This window comes from Macaca nemestrina, chromosome 4 (assembly GCF_043159975.1).
Source record: "Macaca nemestrina isolate mMacNem1 chromosome 4, mMacNem.hap1, whole genome shotgun sequence".
NCBI classification, from domain to species: Eukaryota; Metazoa; Chordata; class Mammalia; order Primates; family Cercopithecidae; genus Macaca; species Macaca nemestrina.
In genome coordinates this window covers 62790078-62803168 of record NC_092128.1, presented here as the reverse complement: position 1 = coordinate 62803168, position 13091 = coordinate 62790078, and positions in this window count along the sequence as shown.

Below are 13091 nucleotides of genomic sequence, written 5' to 3'. Positions count from 1 at the left end.
TTTGCTATAAGGCACTAAATTTTATTAAAGTAGTTTGAATTCTTCCTAAGGTAATTTTTCCTGTTGTTAATATTGAGTTATTTCTATATTTATGCCATCTATAGAAATGCTATTGAAAAATGAAAATTATACTAAAAGTACCTTGATCATTTTATATTTATAGTTATGAAGACTTTTTTACATTATCCATGGATCTTTAATTTTAAAAACATGTTAGTATGTAAATATTTGAATCTATCATATGATATGTTCTTCATAGATCAATCAATAGAAGATTTAAGCTGTGTCAACTTTTTCTTCCTTCCTTCACTATGTGCTGCTTGTTATCTACAGATGAACACTGTGGTTTCTCTGCCCTGTCTTCCAGTTGGGTTCAGACGATGGCAAGCAACAAAAGGAGATCAGAGAAGGGGAACTGTGAGATTGAGGGCAGGTATTCTCTTTCCTTGTGCCCATCTTGCTGTGATTCTGAAAGTTCCTCATCAGCCACATGTCTAGCCATGTGGTGCCTCTTTCACAAATCCAGCTCTCAATGTTACATCACATCACTCCTTATAACTCTTCTCTTGACATTTCAGGCTTAGCAGTAGTGATGGCTTCTAGTCTCACTGCCTGCTTATGATTTCCTCAACCCTTCACATGCCTCTGAAAATAGTTCATTAACTGAATGCTCTCCAATAGAATAGCTTTAAGTGTTCCTTCTCTCTTCCAACCAGGATACTGCTGAAAACAGAATCAGAAGTGGCCCTAGGAAGCTTACAACCCCTGTGATTAGAATTCTAATACTGGGTTGATCATATACTTAACGGGCATATGAATAACCATCTTCCTGGGAAAGATGGAACACTGATAATTTGTATTAGTCAGTGGGCATCACAACTATTTAATTTATGAAGAAGCGGAGTGCTTCTTTCTAACAGCAAGGTGTGCAAAATGAAGACGTTGTAGCACTTAGTTGCCATGGCAAAGGTGGTGATTGCAAAGAAGGGTTGGATAACAACTTATTACACTGGGAATGTTACAAAAAGAAAACTACAAGGTTAGGACCTTGGCCTCTCCGTTCAAAGCACAGGTAGAAAACCAGACAAACTCTCTGGTGTCCAAGAGTTTTGTAATTTGCATTACTCAGAATAGATAAGTTTGAAGATCCTGTTCCCAAACCTGACTGTGTGGGCTGGATTGTTGGAATACCAGCTAAATGTGCAACCCCACCACGTCTCTTGTGCTAAAGCAGCACATCTCAGGGTGTGCTCTGGGGACCACTGGAGGTTCCTAAGATATTTCATAGCGTCCCTGAGGTCAAAATTATTTTTAAAATAATAACAGTAAGCAACATAGATGAAATAAAGTCATTGTTCTAATAGCTAATGAGATGTGTGTTGGTGCATTCTTACGTATTAATATTTTCTGATTTAAATTTGAACTATTAAGTATGGAATATGTATTCTACATTAACAAAAGATCTTTGAGGTTATCAATAGCTCTTAAAGAGGGACCCTGAGACGAGGAGTTTGAGAATTATTGTGCTAACATGAGGGCACTAGTTGGTAAGGAGTAATGTGATATAAGACATGAGATGAGGCCATTTGGACAGATTTAGATGCCTCTGAGAATTGAAATGTTCAAACTTTCTTAAAGCTTATTTGCCAGGAGAATCCATTCCTCCCCTAGTACCTAAGGAAACTGGCATTCCAATGAAAAAAAACCGTTCTATTGACTATACCTAAAGAACTTATCTCAAGAGAGTAACTATTCTCAACAACAGCTTTTTCTCAGACATGTGCACTCATATTTTCTTGAGGCATATTCCAAAGGTTAGATTCTGGCATAGTTGAGAAAAATTAAAGTGAAGTTTCCTTCAGGAAGAGGAAGTGATTACATGAAAGATTCAGCATCTTGCTAAATAGCATCATTAAAGAGGACTGAAAAGCATGTACAGGAATATAGGCTGAGGATATAAACCCAAGAAGAATAAAATATAAGTGGGATCAGGCTAAATGTCTTAATATGGATGTGTTCATCCAGAATTGAAGAATTAAAGTGTTAGCTAGGCTGCTTAGGAATGAGCTTAAATGTTGTGTTAGTTATTGGAAGCTTGTACATAGCAGTGACTACAATCAATCAAATTAAGATTATAGAACAACCCCAGTACACTAGAAAAAGGAGACTAACATTTGGGGCAATAAGACTGATGAAGTGGATCCATTGCATTCAGCTTGTTCAGCCACACACTAACTATGTCCACTGGGGGGACCCTCTTTGAGGCATTTAGAACTTCATATAGTGAGTGGAACCCTAGCATCCACAAAAGCTCTGGGTTGTCTGTCCTCTGTACACTGGACATGAAAGAAGATCACCAGGAAAATGTTTTCCCTTGTAAAAATGAAAATAATAGCCAAAGGTCAAGGTCAAAGACTATATTTGGTCTAAACAATTAACGACACACCTCATTCATCAAGGCTTATCTGCCTACTACTGCTGGATATTCAATTTGATTTTAGTAAAGGCTAGCGGTGGGCCTCTGATATGGCACCATTCCCCAGGTGACCCACAGCTATCTAGCATCTGGTTGATTACATTGGACTACTTCCATCAAAGAGAAGGCAGGAGTTTAACATAATTGGGAATATATGTGCATTCTTTATGCCAATTTGCTATTCCTGACTGAAATTCTTCTTCCAGCAGGACTTCCAGAATGATTTAATCAACACCATGGACTCCTCTACAACATAGCCTCCAAACAAGAATCTTAGTTTACATTAAAAGAAGTGCACCAATGACGTCAGGCTTATGCAATCTCTAATTTTACTGAGTGCTCCATTACCTGGAAACATCTGACTCAACAGAACAGTGGAACTGTCTACTGGACTCATTAATGGCCCCAGCCATGGGATAATATCTTGTGAGACTGGATTGTTGATGTATAGGATATATTAATAAACTATTAATAGCAACAAATATATGGTGCTGCATATTAAGAATACTTGGGTCTGGAACCAGTTGCTATTACCTTTGATAACTTGCAACGTTCTTCTTTTGAGACAAAGAAGACATCAGCCGGACAACTAAGGGCAGGAGGAGTGAATGAGTTTGGCACTTTAATTCTCCCCTTTCTTCTGTTGCCTCATTGATATTCTGGTAGTTGTTGTGTTGTTCTGTGAGGACAGATTAAATCATGTGAACCCTAGTCCCTGATTTCAGTTATCACTGGGCTCGTAAAAGACTATACTTTCCCTATGCCATTTCGAGGCTAAAAACGATTACAGATCCTCCAGCTTTCCCCTGTCAATAGTCCTTGGAATTTTACCTCCTGTTAGTTATCAGAACTCTTTCCATATTTCCATAGATAACCTATAAAATTAATTCTATTTCATTAAATTCTTTGAGTGTTCTGTCTATTTTACCCTATGACCCTAATTAATAGAATAAGGGACTATTTCAGGTACCTTGTATGTATAACGTGGAATCACATGTATAAGACATCTTCAATGAACTTAAATATAACAGAGAAATAAGACAATGTTATACATGAAGTAATCACAAAATACTTAAAAATAATTATTTAACAGATAATTATGAGTATGTAGCTAAGGCAGAAATTATTTACTGTTTTAAAATCACAGAAATCTACATGGCAAACATTTGAATAGGACATAGAAATATTATTCCAATTTATACTGTGATGATGCAGGTGTAGGGGTGAGGAAACCTCTAGATGTGACTGAAGGCTTGGAGAAGCATTAGCTAGGCACATGGTTTGGACCAGCCTGAGAGGTTAAACACTAGTGTGAAATGCATGCAAATTTAAATAATATGAACTTTAATATATGTTAAGAATAATGCTAACCAAGGTAATGAAGAGAATGGTATTATATTTCTTTACACTTTAATTTTAATTTCAGTAAAAGAAACTGATAATTTTGTATTTGTCACTCTTCACCCTTAGAAGTTCATTTTGTGAAACCCTATCAAGAAAAATATATATATCGTTGACTGTTTATATGCAAGGGTTCCACATCTGTGGATTCAACTAAATGTTGATCAAAAGTATTCAGGAAAAAAAAAATTCCACAACGTTCCAAAGAGCAAAACTTGAATATTCTCTCTGTGCCATGTACTGCACTGAATCTAGGCAAATGAGATATGTAGCTGTTGTATTAGGTATCACAAATCATCTAGAGATAAAGTATATGGAAGACGGCATTGGTTATATGCAGAATTATATTGGAATTCATATAAGGGACTTGAGTATCCATGGATTTTAGTATCCTCTGAAGCCCTAGAATCAATCCCCCATGTATACCATGGGATGACTGTATGCCTTCATTTCAACCTTTACAAATTGGCAAGGCACTTTGGAAACTATCTTGTCCAACACCATCATTTTTTGTCATATGTTTTTACTACCAAAAGTGCTGAGAACAATTTTAATGGCTGGTTTATCCATTTGTACAGAATAATGAGGAAATATTTTTGATGGATTTCTTAATCCTTTTTTATAATATTCTGTGAAAATATTTAAATTTATCCACCTCTACAATCCAAGCACCAAAATATGAAATACAGTATTACTGTGTAATATGTGAGGATTTTTTTCTAAGTAAGAAAAATATACATAAAAATACAGAATCATGTTGCTCATAAAACCAAATGCTAAATTATTATTGCTGGGTGGTTTACCAAGAATTTAATGAAAAGAGATAATAAGAAATTGCCTTGAACTCTAATTGTTTTACTACTGTAAACTCCTTAGGCAGTAATAAAAAGTATTTTTCCCAACTCTCTCCAGCCCAAAGGTTGCCAGGTCTTTCTGTTCTTAATGTCCAAGTATTACTTACCTCAGGAAATGGCTTTGGTGCTTCTAGGACCTGTGTCTGTCTGTGTGAGACATTAACATTTTCATCTTTTAGGGAACCAGCAAGGTCTATTATTTTAGAAAGGGAAAATAAAACTTTGTGCTTAAGGAAACTGGGGGGAAAATTAGAGTAGCCTGTGGGTATTCCCCAAGAACTAAGAAGAAATACAAATTTGTATGACCTGGGAGAGAGATGAGGAAGTGTAGACACCTCCACTCCACTCTTACCTAGTGCTGGGGAAATGAGAAGATCTCAGAGACAAGAGCAGGACAGTAAAGAGAAAGACCTCGTGAACTGAGATATGGGCTTCAGGATCGATGGTAGGAATAGGTAAAACCACTACGGAATGGCCTAGTAAGTCTATACTAAATAAGAATTAGCAAGAGTGTTGAGCTGTCTTGTTATATGTCAGTTTTACAGAAAATTTTAAAATTTCAAATGATAAATTTTGTAGCCCCTTGGACACAGTATTTTCATCAGGCAATCCAGATAAGTATTCAACAAAAAACACACAAAAATATGAAAAGTCAAAAGGCAGCAAAATTCTTATGTTCACACAAAAGATTATACATTTTTACTATTTTCTTGAGTAGTAAAAGGGCCCCATACTAAATTTTTTTTTTTTTTTTTTTTTTTTTGAGATACAGTCTCACTTTGTTGTCCAGGCTGGAGTTAGGTGATGCAATCTTGGCTCACTGCAACCTTCATCTCCCAAGTTCAAGTGATTCTCCTGCCTCAACCTCTGGAGTAGCTGTGATTACAGACGTGTGCACCACCATGCCCAGCTAACTTTGGTGTTTTTAGTAAAGATGGGGTCTCACCATGTTGGCCAGGTGATCTAATCTCAGGTGATTCACCTGCCTTGGCCTCTCAAAGTGTTGGGATTACAGGTGTGAGCCATCACACCCAACTTCATACTAAATATTTATAAAGATTATGCTGGTTAAATATATTTCCAGATAATAAATAATATATCCAATATTTTTAAAACATCTTCCATTTACAAAAATTTCAAGTCTTGTGATGATTTAAAGAACAAACACTGTACAATAATACAGCTCTAGGTCTGTGCCTGAAGGTAAGAAGCAAAATGATGATGTACTCTCATATACTGTATACATAACACAGTCTCTGAAGGAAGTAAACAAGTCATAAGAAATATGTGAGATTCAGTAGATGAAGTCCCAAAGAAAAGACACCTGTACTTAAAAGGAGAATGAGTCAAACAATTTCAATAGCAAGGTAAAATAGTAGAAGCTAAAAGAACTCGAATTTGCAAAATGTGGTAAGTAAAATTTCTAGAGCAGTGCTTCTTAAGCTTCTCAAATTTTAACATGCATTTGAATTATCTAGAGTTTTGTTGTTGTTTTTCAAGTGAAGATTCTGACTCAGTATTTCTGAAGTGATGTCTGAAATTTTGCCTTTTAGCAAGCTCCAAGGTGCTGTCAATGTGCTGATCTGTGGAATAACAAGAGTCCTGATAACATGCCTATGACTATGTAACTATCAAAGGAGCAAGCTCCAGACAAATTAGCAGACTTCAACCATACAGACATGAGTTAGAAACGTTCTGCAGTTGAAAACAAATTATCTGACAAATTTGTAGTCTGCCTTAAAATATTTCTCTCAGAAAATGGAAGAGGGAGTAAGAATATCAGTTAACTTATATTGAACCTTTATTATATGCTATGCATTGATTTGACTGCTTTATATTTATTATTTCATCCAGTCTTCCTAGCAACCTTTTGAGACAGGTAATACAAAGATTTTTTAAATGACTTCCAAAGACAACTAATGCACAAGACAATATATAAAGACATTAAATAAATTTCCACTTATGTAGAAATGTAATTCCACACAATATATGATTATAGTTGTCTTAGTACAGAAATTCAAGTGAAAAAGACATGGTCATGATAGTAGACCAAATATTTAACATAAACTGTTAGCATGTGGTCATTCTGAAACCAAACAAAAAGCTTGCTATGTTATATGTGTTATGGAGAGTTAGAGAATTTAGCAGGGACATTTCAAATGCAGTGTTTAGCTCAAGGGCTATAAATTTTCCATTGTGCTCTGTACTAGTTAGAACATATTTGTTGTAACTATTGTTAATTCCAGGAGCCACAAATCAGAGGTATCGACAAAATGATGTGCATTCAGAAAAGAATAAAGCAGGATTTTAAAGTAACTGAAAAGCAAACAGAACCTGAGCATCTTGAAGTCATTCAGCCTGTGGTATCATATGCGATATAATAAACTGATTCATTCAAGCTTCAATTTCAAGGAGTGAGATTTCGGAGTTTTCCTAGGGGGCTTTTCATGTGTTGGGTTAACTCTCACTCCAAATACCTGCTTTGTTCCCTGAATTATAGATTTCCACTTCTGGTTCTGTTTTGTGAGGCTCTTGTCCTATTTCCATAATATTTTGCCTCATTCCAGGCCACTGCTCCTTCTCTTTAATTCTCCAGAGTGCCATTAATACAAAGCTGTTGTATGTAACATCCTCTTTTTTCTGAGGGATTAAGGATAATTCAGTGTTTAAAACACTAAAAATCCTACACTGCTCTTCTCCTCTAGGCATTTTAAAATAGGAGAAAAAATTAAATGAGTAAGAAAGTCTGACAAACCACTGGTTTTTCTATATAACTATTTTTATTTCTATTTTAAATTATTTTATTCTGGAGTAGATAATATAAGCATAGGGATATAACTTGAACAGTAATTCTCCTCCTGTTTCATTTCCCAGACAACTACAGTCTTGTTTCCTAGAGGCAAACCTCATTATGTTTTTATTGCATATTTTTCCAGGATGATCTATCCTTGAAGATTTTGAAAACTAACAAATACTAAATTGAGTCCAATTTTTTGGTAGGTTGCTCTAGGCATATTCTTAGCCTTTACGTTGGGTAATGAGATACTGGTAAAAGCCCAGCCCTCTAAAAACCTAAAACTCTACCACCTAAAAGTCATTTTGGCATTCCTCAAACAATACATTTATTATCTGTAACCTCATTATTCTCCAAGACACTTGTACCTTCCCTAGGGATTCGTAGTCTCTGCAACTCCTTATTCAGAATATTCTCTTTTCAAGAAAACTCCTCTCACTATACTAGTTCTTATCAAATCTTTTGTCTCAGTCTACCTGCTTACAATTTCAGTTACTTTATTTTACAGAACAATTTTACTACTCTTTACATTTCTTTTTCCTCTTGGCTATCCGCAAAGGGCACTGTCCTCGCATTAAACAAATAAATAAATAAACAAACAAACAGGGACAACAACAGAGATAGTCTCTTTCTAAGAGGATTGCTTACTGCCCTCTTAAGTAATCTTTCAAACAGCAGCCACTTTAAAAAATAAATCCCACTCCTTCTCTACCTCCAAGCAACCTCATTATTTTCTTCCCCTGGCAAAAGTTTGTAAATCACTAGACAGTCTCCAGGACACAAATTATTTGCCTGAGTGACAAGAGAGCAGGGAGAGAAAATGTTATTTTCTCATAGAACGTGGGCATGGATACTAAGCTTAATCTAAGGGGTGCTCTCTTCCTCAGACAGAGTCCTTGATTCTGTGGAATTACTTGTGCTCAGCACTAGAGAACAGAAAAAGTGCAACAGAGTGAAAAAAAAAAAGGGGATTAAAAAAAAGTGAGCATGATGTTAGAATAAAATTTTTCCTCACCTCTGGAAATCTTGCTTATTACACCTGAGCTCTCTTATTCAAATCCTTCCGGACAATTTAGGAAGCGGGATTCTGAGTCAGAGAAAATACTGGGCAGATGGCAGACCTCATGTAGCATGGATTGGGCAGATTTCCTTGCCACAGAGATAGTAGCATTAGAGTTAAATATGGTCAAAAGGGTGATCAGATTCATCATGTTAAATCCTTGACTTATTTCCTTTATCTTTCATCTACCCTGCAGCCTGAGTGGGGAGAAATCAAAAACATAAATTAAGTTGCATACACACATCCTAAGTAAAATAACAGTAAACCAAATATAGCAGGTTATTAAAAGAATAAAACTCAATGACAAATTAGGCTTTATCCCGGAATAATGAAAGGATAATATTCCAATGAATTAATAATAAACAACTGGAAATCTAGTAATTCTAATCTAATCTATTAAAGCACTGCTAAACTGGCCTCATTTAGTATTCATTTCTTATACAAGCCTTTTAAAAAATATAATATCTAAAAACTGTCCAAAAATCATAAAACTATCTTAAAAAGCACCATCAAAGCAATACCAATCAGAATAATATCCTTTAAAGTTGTGAACAAAACCAGGAAGCTGCTATCTTTGCTACAATTTAACAATATTATCAATTCCATTATTCGAGAAAGAACAGTCTATATGTTTTTGAAATTAAAAATTTGTCAGTGTTTGATAGGTTTAGTTATTAGAAATATCTGTGCTCTGTGGAAAACTATTTTAAGTTTTATAACTAGTAAGATTTGATTCTAAATCTAGAAATGTGAAGAGAAAATGAGTAGAATCTTGCTGTTATATGTAATAAAGCATATGTCAGAAATACAGAAATAAAGGGATTAATGTAATGGACTAGTTTGTTAAGCAGAATTATGTGTATACAGTATATACACTATATATAAGTATATATACAAATATATGTATATATACACACATCACTATCACATGTACCTAAAATGAATTTATAAAAAGCCGAATTTTCCAGCTAGTGGAAAATATAGGAAAATTAGAAATTAAACGTTAGAAACAAATAGATCACTTCCTGATAACATAGGGAAAATCACTTCTAGATGATCATAAGGTCTAAGTGCGGTGGAGTAGAGGCATGGGATTCTAATAAAACAATCTGCAATTAACAACTCTGTACAGAAAAAAAAAAATGCTGGGGGCTCTGTAGACTCATCAGAAGGAAGATGTTGTTAAAGAAGCAATAAACTTGGAGCAAGCAACTTGCATACAGTGAGTTTACTGTCTTATTGTGGCTTTACTTTGGGGAGATCAAGCCTGGTCAATAAATCTCTGATTAAGAAGTGATTTAACTGATTGGTAAAATTGGGATCAAGAGCTGGTCACATTTACCTCAGCACCAACAGCTTCCCTCCCATTCTCCTAAGGATCTGATTTCCTGCAGAAAATATTTATTCTCTTCTGCTTTTCTCTCCAAACGTTGCAGAAACAGGTACTGGACTTTCAGAGGGACGCCCATGGTTGTTTAGATCTTCTAGCAGATAGATGGGCTGACTCACTCTTCTTGGGGTCCAGTCTTGAAATCCATACTACAGCCACATACTGAAAAGACTTCTCTATTAGCTTTTATCAGTAGCAAACATGATATATGATCGCTATCTCCTTTTTTCTCCTGCCTTATCTTACTTGCATTAATCTCCAGGATGGAACACAGTAGTGTCCTTTATTAGAATGCTCAATCCCACTATTTATTAGTAGAACTGATTTGGGCTTTGAATTTAGACAAACTTGTTCTCCAACCCAGATTCTCATTTCTCCTTCTCAGATTAACATATTGGAGAAGTTTGTTTATGTGCCCTTGCTGCCTTTTTTTTTCCTGAAAGGAGGAATAATAATCTCATAGTTATCGTATCACTTGTTCGGAAATTCTATATGAAAGGTCGTTCAGGACTTTAAGCACATAATAAGTACTTAATAAATAATCAATTCCCTTATCCTTCTACTCTCTTACAAGCAGGTCTGATTTCCACTAGTCAGGAACATTCATAGATGAGATTCTTATGACGGGAATTTGGAGTATATTAGTGGTCTTCAAATCCTTTGTCTGTGGACCTGTGGGGAAAAGAAAGAGAGATCAGACTGTTACTGTGTCTATATAGAAAGAAGTAGACATAAAAGACTCCATTTTGTCCTGTATTTGAGATGCTGTTAATCTGTGACCCTACCCCCGACCCTGTCCTTGCAAGAGACATGTGCTGTGGTGACTCAAGGTTTAACGGATTTGGGGCTGTGCAGGTGTGCTTTGTTAAACAAGTGCCTGAAGGCAGTATGCTTGTGAAAAGTCATTACCATTCTCTTAATCTCAAGTACCCAGGGACACATACACTGCCAAAGGTCGCAGGGACCTCTGCCTAGGAAAACTAGGTATTGTCCAAGGTTTCTCCCCATGTGATAGTCTGAAATATGGCCTCGTGGGAAGGGAAAGACCTGATTGTCCCCCAGCCTGATACCCATGAAGGGTCTGTGCTGAGGAGGACTAGTACAAGAGGAAAGAAGGCCTCTTGGCAGTTGAGATAGAGAAAAGCATCTGTCTCCTGCCTGTCCCTGGGCAATGGAACATCTGGGTGTAAAACCCGATTGTATGTTCTGTTTACTGAAATGGGAGAAAACCGCCTTAGGGCGAAAGGTGGGACTTGCTAGCGCAATGCTGCTCTCTATGTACTAAAAAGGTTTATGGAGATACTTGAGTATGCATATCAAGGCACAGCACTTTTCCTTAAACTTATTCATGTCACAGAGATCTTTATTCATATGTCTTACTGCTGACCTTCTCCCTAAGATGATCCTATTATCCTGCCACTTCCCTTTTTCTAAGATGGTAAAGATAATGATCAATAAATACTGAGGGAACTCAGAGACCGGTGCCGGCGTGGGTCCTCTGCATGCTGAGCGCCGGTCCCCTGGGCCTCCTTTTTCTTTCTCTATACTTTGTCTCTGTGTCTTATTTCTTTTCTCAAGTCTCTCCTTCTACCTAACGAGAAACGCCCACAGGTGTGGAGGGGCAGGCCACCCCTTCATGGACCCATACTTAAAAAAAATCATTTAGTTCCTCATACATTTTAAAGTTGAAATATAAAATTTTTTATCATATGTTTAAATAGTTGCAAAGGTTGTAACTTCTAGCATACTATAAATATATGCACTTCAAAAATAATTACAGTGTATATCATCCTTTTAGCTATATCCAGTAGAATTTAAAACCTACAATGTTATATGGACCAGGTCTTTACATCAGAAATTTTACAGAATTCGTTTTTCCAACTCAAACTTGTATATATATTCCTTTCCCTTTCCCAGAAATGTCCTCTAATATCATATGAACTTATGTCTCTAAAATATTTTGTTGATAATTCTAACACAGTATTCTGTAACAAAACACATATATATAATTACAATGCTTTATTTTCTTTAATTCTAAGATGCTAATTGTTAACATATATTATCTAAATTAATTTATTGTTATATCTATTTTTAGTACAGAATGAGAGAATTGATAACTTGACAATTTTTAAATGTGAAAAGTACCTTTTTTGGAACTATGTCACTTAAAGCAATAAGTTGAAAGAAATATTTATGATGCCTAGATTATAGCATTAGTTTAATTTTCCCTTTGTGTGGTATACCAGGGTTTTTGGTTTCAGGTCAATAGACAATAATAAGATTTAGAGTGGGCAAAAAGTAGACCATTATTTCATAAAAGATATAAAGCCATGCCATTATTTCATAAGGGCTTCTAGAAAAAAGAAATCTTCAAAGCAGATCTCATTCTCAGTTAGTTTTAAGAAACTGGGTGAAGGTACCAGGAGGAGTGAATTAGAAAGACAGAACTTGGTAGTCAGAGTGTGGGAAGCTTGAAGTCGAGATTATGGAGGTGGCACAAAAATTGTAACAAAGTCTAGAGCGTGATTATGTAAATGGTAGGTAGAAGTGAATTGAAAATAACTTCGTTGTCTTTGAGATCAAGGGACTGGATGTTCTACATGTGTATTGAAAGCAGGCAGCTTTATTATAGATACAGTGGTGGATAAAAAGACATGAAATGTGGTATAATCTAGTGTTAGTATGATCAAAATAACTTTTTTGTTGTCGTTCTCCTGTTTGATTGGTTTTGGTTTTCTAAGATAGGAGTGAGGAATAATTATCAGGAAGTAGCAATGAAGAGCAAGAATAAAATCCCCTTACTAGACTTAATGTTACTGGGTATAAAACAAACAAATAATAATAAACAAGACAACAACCAGGTGAGAAGAATGCTGAGAAAACATTCATTTACTGACTAAGAAGTCCCACAGTGTTGTTCGATATGGACTCTTGGCATTTTAGGCAGAACAAATCTATAGGAATATTGAAGCATCAAGGCCATTTAGCATTCCTGACTCCTATCTACTAAATGCTGGGAGAACTCCTGACCATGTGGCAGACATTCCTCCAAATATTTCTAACCCCATGCATTGGGAATCTCTCAGAGCCAAAGGGATCCCTGAATTAGAAGTTAT